The sequence below is a fragment of the Pimephales promelas genome, unplaced genomic scaffold, assembly GCF_988280905.1.
Source record: "Pimephales promelas unplaced genomic scaffold, fPimPro1.hap1.1 HAP1_SCAFFOLD_130, whole genome shotgun sequence".
Lineage (NCBI taxonomy): Eukaryota > Metazoa > Chordata > Actinopteri > Cypriniformes > Leuciscidae > Pimephales > Pimephales promelas.
In genome coordinates, this window is record NW_028297349.1 from 2,501 (window position 1) to 10,695 (window position 8,195).

Sequence of the window (8,195 nt, forward strand, 5' to 3'; positions counted from 1 at the left end):
GGGCGTTTGTCCCCTCCTCGACAAAACCCCGAAGGCCCGTTTTAGGACCGTCTTGGCACCGACGGAAGCTCCGCCGCGCCCACCGATACCGTCTCGCCCCGGGCACGAAGCGCCCTCCCGGGTGACCGGCCCGGGAGGCGGGCCGTCCTGGTAAACTCTTTCGACTTCACGTTTAGGGACTCTGTCCCTTTTTTCCGGAGGGGGGCCTTTTCCTCCAGAGCGCCCTGGTTACCGCCTGCCTGCCGACCCCAGACGACGCATCCTCCCCAGGATGTCGGAAACCGATACCGAGCAACGCTTTTTTTTTTGGTCCGTCACCTTGTCCGAGCGGGGCTCTCGTCCCCTTCCTCGACAAAACCCCGAAGGCCCGTTTTAGGACCGTCTCGGCACCGACGGGTGCTCCGTTCACGCCCACCGATACCGTCTCGCCCCGGGTCCGAGGCACCCACCCAGGTCACCGGCCATGGAGACGGGCCGGCCCTGGGGAACTCTTTCGACTTCACGTTTACGGACTCTGTCCTTTTTTTCCGGAGGGGGGCCTTTTCCTCCAGAGCGCCCTGGTGACCGCCTGCCTGCCTGCCTGCCGACCCCAGATGACGCATCCCCGCCTGGATGTCAGAAACCGATACCGAGCACCATTTTTTAGCCCGTCGCCTTGTCCGATTGGGGCGCTTGTCCCCTTCCTCGACAAAACCCCGAAGGCCCGTCTCAGGACCACCTCGGCACCGACGGGGGCTCCGCCAGGCAGACGCATTCGCTCGTGCCCGAAAACGAGGCGCTCTCCCCGGTCGCCAGCCGGGGGAGGTTCGTTAGCATTGGGAATCTCGTTCGCACGCAACAGCACGGACACTCGCCGTTTACCCAGACCGACCGTTCGACAAGCATATGCCTGGGGTGCACTTTTTCCATAAAACCAGCCCGTCTTTTCCTGGAGGTCTCGTACTTCCAGAGCTCCGACGGGGGCGCAGTCTGGATTTTATATGCCCACCCAGAGCGAGTCTGAGTGGGACTCACGACGGTCTGATCAATGGTAGGGGGTGCTCTGTGTTTTGCACCACCACACTTGCCCTCTTCCATACAGCCCCGAAGGCCCGTTTTAGGACCGTCTTCCCTCCAGGTCGAGCTCCAGGGGGTGTCGGGCGAATCTGACTCTGGCCCAGGACGGGGCCACCCTCCCTGGGCTGGCCAGGGAGGTCTGAGACCATGGAGCTTTGGAACCACACCACGTCATTGGACTTAGTCGATTTTACTCAAATTTTTTGGCACCAGAGCCGGACCCCGCCACGCGCGCCGGGCTCGTGCCCAGGAAAGACGCACCCTGCCTGGGGTGCACTTTACATAAAACCGGCCTGTCTTTTCCTGGAGGTCTCGTACTTCCAGAGCTCCGACGGGGGGGGCGTAGTCTGGATTTTATATGCCCACCCAGAGCGAGTCTGAGTGGGACTCACGACGGTCTGATCAATGGTAGGGGGTGCTCTGTGTTTTGCACCACCACACTTGCCCTCTTCCATACAGCCCCGAAGGCCCGTTTTAGGACCGTCTTCCCTCCAGGTCGAGCTCCAGGGGGTGTCGGGCGAATCTGACTCTGGCCCAGGACGGGCCACCCTCCCTGGGCTGGCCAGGGAGGTCTGAGACCATGGAGCTTTGAACCCACGTCACGCCATTGGACTTAGTCGATTTTTCTCAATTTTTTTGGCACCAGAGCCGGACCCCGCCACGTGCGCCGGGCTCGTGCCCAGGAAAGATGCACCCTGCCTGGGGTGCACTTTTCAGAAAACCAGCCTGTCTTTTCCTGGAGGTCTCGTACTTCCAGAGCTCCGACGGGGCGTAGTCTGGATTTTATATGCCCACCCAGAGTGAGTCTGAGTGGGACTCACGACGGTCTGATCGCTGGTAGGGGTCCTCTGTGTTTGCCACCACCACGCTTCCCCCTCTCTCATACATCCCCGAAGGCCCGTTTTAGGACCGTCTTCGCTCCAGGCGGAGCTCCAGGGGTGGCGGGCAAATCTGAATCTGGCCCAGGACGGGCCACCCTCCCTGGGCTGGCCAGGGAGGTCTGAGGGCATGGAGCTTTGGAACCACACCACGTTATTGGACTCTGTCTATTTTTTCCCCCAAACTTTGGCACCAGAGCCGGACCACCACACCATGTGCGCTGGGCTCGTGCCCAGGAAAAGATGCACCCTGCCTGGGGTGCACTTTTCAGAAAACCAGCCTGTCTTTTCCTGGAGGTCTCGTAACTTCCAGAGCTCCAGCGCGGCGTAATCTGGATTTTTACATGCCCACCCAGAGTGACTCTGAGTGGGACTCACGACGGTCTGATCGCTGGTAGGGGGTCCTCTGTGTTTGCCACCACCACGCTTCCCCTCTCTCATACATCCCCGAAGGCCCGTTTTAGGACCGTCTTCGCTCCAGGCGGAGCTCCAGGGGTGGCGGGCGAATCTGAATCTGGCCCAGGACGGGCCACCCTCCCTGGGCTGGCCAGGGAGGTCTGAGGGCATGGAGGTTTGGAGCCACCGCACATTTTTTGTACTCTGTCGTTTTTCGAGATCTGGGCTTCAGAGTCGAGCCCAGGCTCCGTTTCAAGGTGGGCATTGGGCTTCGTTCTTGCCCAGGAGACCCGCACCCTGCCTGGGATGCACTTTTCAGAGAAACCGGGCCGCCTTTTCCTGGAGGTTCTCGTGTTTTTCAGAGCTCCACCACAGCAGAGATTGAATCCTCTTCCCCAGCCAGAGTGCACCCTCTCTGGCTTGGGTGAGTGCCTTGAGTGCCCTGGAGGTCCGAACCAACAGCACGTTTATGGACTTTGTCTATTTTTCCAAATTCGACTCCAGAGTCAAGCCGGCCAAGGGGCTCTCTGAAGGCCCCTCTCTCCCTCCCTCATCCTCTACAAGAGCCCCATGGTCCGTTTTAGGACCGTCTTCGCTCCAGGCGGAGCTCCAGGGGTGGCGGGGGAAATCTCAGTCTGGCCCAGGACGGGCCACCCTCCCTGGGCTGGCCAGGGAGGTCTGAGGGCATGGAGGTTTGGAGCCACCGCACCTTTTTGGACTCTGTCGTTTTTCGAGATCTGGACTTCAGAGTCGAGCCCAGGCTCCGTTTCAAGGTGGGCATCGGGCTTTATTCGTGCCCAGGAGACCCCGCACCCTGCCTGGGATGCACTTTTCAGAGAAATCGGGCCGTCTTTTCCTGGAGGTTTCGCGTTTTTTTTTTTTTTCAGAGCTCCACCACAGCAGAGATTGAATCTGCTTCCCCAGCCAGAGTGCACCCTCTCTGGCTTGGGTGAGTGCCTTGAGTGGCCAGGGCCAACATCACCCACGGGCATCGGGCTTTATTCGTGCCCATGAGACCCGCACCCTGCCTGGGATGCACTTTTCAGAGAAACCGGGCCGTCTTTTCCTGGAGGTTTCGCGTTTTTTTTTTTTCAGAGCTCCACCACAGCAGAGATTGAATCTGTTTCCCCAGCCAGAGTGCACCCTCTCTGGCTTGGGTGAGTGCCTTGAGTGGCCAGGGCCAACATCACCCACGGGCATCGGGCTTTATTCGTGCCCATGAGACCCGCACCCTGCCTGGGATGCACTTTTCAGAGAAACCGGGCCGTCTTTTCCTGGAGGTTTCGCGTTTTTCCAGAGCTCCACCACAGCAGAGATTGAATCTGCTTCCCCAGCCAGAGTGCACCCTCTCTGGCTTGGGTGAGTGCCTTGAGTGGCCAGGGCCAACATCACCCACGGGGCATCGGGCTTTATTCGTGCCCAGGAGACCCGCACCCTGCCTGGGATGCACTTTTCAGAGAAATCGGGCCGTCTTTTCCTGGAGGTTTCGCGTTTTTTCCAGAGCTCCACCACAGCAGAGATTGAATCTGCTTCCCCAGCCAGAGTGCACCCTCTCTGGCTTGGGTGAGTGCCTTGAGTGGCCAGGGCCAACATCACCCACGGGCATCGGGCTTTATTCGTGCCCATGAGACCCGCACCCTGCCTGGGATGCACTTTTCAGAGAAACCGGGCCGTCTTTTCCTGGAGGTTTGGCGTTTTTCCAGAGCTCCACCACAGCAGAGATTGAATCTGCTTCCCCAGCCAGAGTGCACCCTCTCTGGCTTGGGTGAGTGCCTTGAGTGGCCAGGGCCAACATCACCCACGGGGCATCGGGCTTTATTCGTGCCCAGGAGACCCGCACCCTGCCTGGGATGCAGATCGGTTTGTGTGAGTCCTGGTTGTGTGAGCGTTACCCTTCTACATCACCCCCAAGGCCCGTTTTAGGACCGTCTCGGCTCCGGGCGGACAGCCGGGGGGCGGGGGGCGAATCTGCCTCCGGCCCGGGTCGGAGCTCCCTCCCCGGGGCCGTGCGTGGAGACCCGTCGCGCCCGGAGCTCCCGTGCAACCCCACGTTTTGGACTTGGGTTTTGGAGCGAGCGAGCGGGGTCGAACCCCGGGGGCCGAGCCGCCACGGAGTCCCCGAGCCCCGGGGACGAAGCCCCGGGAGCGAGGTCCCTCCGTGGAGGCGCGAGCCCCCAGGGCCCGGCCGCCCGCCCGGGGAGGAGAGCGCACGCTCCCCTACCCCTCAGAACCCACGTGGCTGGTTGCAGCAGACCCTGTGCACCGGAGGTTCCTCCAGGAGCGCGGGGCTGGGTGCTCTAAGCCCAAGTCATACAGGCAACCATGCCTCCCCGGGACTCCCCCTGCGAGCGGCGGCTGTTTGAAGGACGGTAACCCCACCGCACGGGGCTTCAAACGACCGTAGCTCTCCGAAGGCGGCTCCGATCGACGCCAAATTTTTGTCGGCTGGAGAACGGGACGAGACCTTTCGAATGAGACCGCCCCCAGCCCCGTGGGCCCCCGGGGGCCCGAGATACGGGCCCCCAAAGCGCCCCGGAAGCGGAAAAACGCAAATATCTCGCCGAAAACTCGACGTGCCCGGCCGAGGCCGGGCTCATTCGAACCGTCTCGCCGAGCTGAACGCGTCCATATGCGTTTCGTCGTTTTTGGTCGAGTATTCGCGGAGATATCGGCCGAAAACCCTCGGCCGCGCTCTGAAATGGCGCCCGCCGATGACGTCACGATCCCGGGAGAAAATCGCCCGTATCTCCGCGACGCGAAGGCCCAGAGAGCTCAAATTTGGGTGGCGAGGTCCCACGGGGGCCCTCGCTCGAACCAGGGCGGCGGCGGGCCCCGGGGACGCCCCCTACCGGATCGCCGTTCGCCGGGACCCCCGACTTTGAACGGCTATAACTCGGGGACCCGGGCGAGTTGGACCTCGTGGGTGGGCTCTTTCGAAAGGCCCCGTCCGGCACTACGGTCGATTCGAGTTTGGGGAAGATTGGCCCGGGGGTTCGCGAGATATAAGCCAAAAACGCCGCGCCTTTGACCGGGCCTAACTCCCTGACCCCGAGGCCCCCGGGGACGCGGGTGGCCTCTTTGGATAGGGCCCCCCGAGGCCTACGGAAGACCCGAGTTTGAAATTTTTTCGCCCGGCCGTTTTCGAGATATCGGCGAAAAACGGAATCTTCCCGTCCGGTGGGTGGGTGGGTGTGGGTGTGGGTGTCTCCGGGGGGCGGGGGGACTTCCAGGACCCCGGGGGGGCCACCTGGCCGTGCCCGAGGACGGTGCACCTCCCTGGGTGTGCCGTCAGAGCCTCCGGGGCCCCGGAAGTCCCCGCCCACTGCACGTTTTCGGACTTTGAGGGATTTTCGGGCCCCGAATTCGAACGCCCGTAGCTCGGGGACCCGGCGGCCCAGAGACACCGGACTCGGGTCAAGTGTGGCGTCCCGGCGGGCCCCTCGCAAAGAGCCCGCCCCCGAGCTCCGGGGCCCCCGGGTCCCGGAGAAAAGGGGCCCGACGTGTCGGGGGGGCGCCCGGGAAGGAAAGGTCCCAGGGGCCCGGGGCAGGCGGGGTCCGAGAGGGCCCGTGGGGAGCCCCCGACACCCGAAAGGGCGAGCCGCTGGGACCTCCCCTCTCCGAGATACGGGCCGTTTTCTCCGAAAGTCGCCCGCGCGTAACGGGGCCCATCTCGGGACCGGGAGGTCCCAGCGGCTCGCGGCGGCGGGTGCGGGGCCCGCTCTCGGGGACCTTGCTCCTCCCGCCGTCCCGAGCCACGGGGACCTTCCGGTCCCGAGATACGGCCACTTCCTGTCCAGCTTTGACCGGGTGTAACTCGAAAAGTAAGCCGAGTTGGGGCTCCACACTCGGGGGTATTGGGGGCCTCTGGGAGGGCCCCCCACGCCGGGTGTATGGGGCCCCAACTCGGCTTGGTTCCGGAGATATGGCCCTTTAAAGTTTCAACTTTGACCGGCTGTAACTCGAAAAGTGAGCCGAGTTGGGGCTCCACACTCGGGGGTATTGGGGGCCTCTAGGAGGGCCCCCCACGCCGGGTGTATGGGGCCCCAACTCGGCTTGGTTCCGGAGATATGGCCCTTTAAAGTTTCAACTTTGACCGGCTGTAACTCGAAAAGTGAGCCGAGTTGGGGCTCCACACTCGGTGGTATTGGGGGCCTCTAGGAGGGCCCCCCACGCCGGGTGTATGGGGCCCCAACTCGGCTTGGTTCCGGAGATATGGCCCTTTAAAGTTTCAACTTTGACCGGCTGTAACTCGAAAAGTAAGCCGAGTTGGGGCTCCACACTCGGGGGTATTGGGGGCCTCTAGGAGGGCCCCCCACGCCGGGTGTATGGGGCCCCAACTCGGCTTGGTTCCGGAGATATGCCCGTTTGAAGTTGCAACTTCTACCCAGTCTAATAATCCCAAAATAATAATTAAATAAAAAAAAAAAATAATAATAAAAATAAAAATAAGCCGAGTTGGGGCTCCACACTCTGGGCCTGGGGGGCACCACTAGGAGATCCCCCTGTGCCCAGAGCGTGGAGCCCCGAATCGGCTTTCCACACCACTCACACCGGTTTCTGACTACCTTAAGAGAGTCATTGTTAGTCGCGCAGTTTACCCGACTCTGGGAACCGGGGCTTTGGGCTTGGGGGAGACCCACCGCTCGCCCCCTAACACGTCGGGGGGGACCAGGGGGCACCCGCCTGGACCCCCTCAGCCCCACTTCGGAGAACCAGAACGCTGGCCAGGGACCCCCACGGCGGTTGAAGTTTGAACTTCTACCCGGTGCATCCCGAAAAATTGAAAAAAATAAAATAAAATAAGATTAAAAAAATAATAATAATAATAATAATAATAATAATTTTAAAAAAAATAAGCCGAGTTGGGGCTCCACACTCTGGGCCTGGGGTGGACCACTAGGAGATCCCCCTGTGCCCAGAGCGTGGAGCCCCAACTCGGCTTTCCACACCACTCACACCGGTTCCTGCCTACCTTAAGAGAGTCAAAGTTACTCCCGCAGTTTACCCGACTCTGGGAACCGGGGCTTTGGGCTTGGGGGAGACCCACCGCTCGCCCCCTAACACGTCGGGGGGACCAGGGGGCACCCGCCTGGACCACCTCCTGCCCGACTCGGAGAACCAGAGCTCTGGCCAGGGACCCCCACCGCCGTACCCCCTCCTGCCCGACTCGGAGAACCAGAGCTCTGGCCAGGGACCCCCACCGCCGTACCCACTCCTGCCCGACTCGGAGAACCAGAGCTCTGGCCAGGGACCCCCACCGCCGTACCCCCTCCTGCCCGACTCGGAGAACCAGAGCCCTGGGCAGGGACCCCCATCGCCGTACCCCCTCCTGCCCGACTCGGAGAACCAGAGCCCTGGGCAGGGACCCCCACCGCCGTACCCCCTCCTGCCCGACTCGGAGAACCAGAGCCCTGGGCAAGGACCCCCACCGCCGTACACCCCTCTGCCCGACTCGGAGAACCAGAGCCCTGGGCAGGGACCCCCACCGCCGTACACCCCTCTGCCCGACTCGGAGAACCAGAGCTACAGCAAAGCCCTGGCCTCCACCCTCACCCGAGCACCGGCCGAACCCGGGGGTCCCACACTTAAGCCCGGGCATTACTGTCCCAGCCAGCCCGCGCGCCGAAAGAACCGAGCCACTGGTAACCCAAAATCGACTTAGGTTTTGGCCGGGTATTTTGCTTCCCCCGGTTCCCTAGGGCCGAGTGCCTCCGGCCTCTGCCCGACTCGGAGATCCAGAGCTCCGGGCAGGGACCCCCACGGCGGTCCACCCTCCGCCCCACTTCGGAGAACCAGAGCTCCGGGCAGGGACCCCCACGGCGGTCCACCCTCCGCCCCACTTCGGAGAACCAGAGCTCCGGGCAT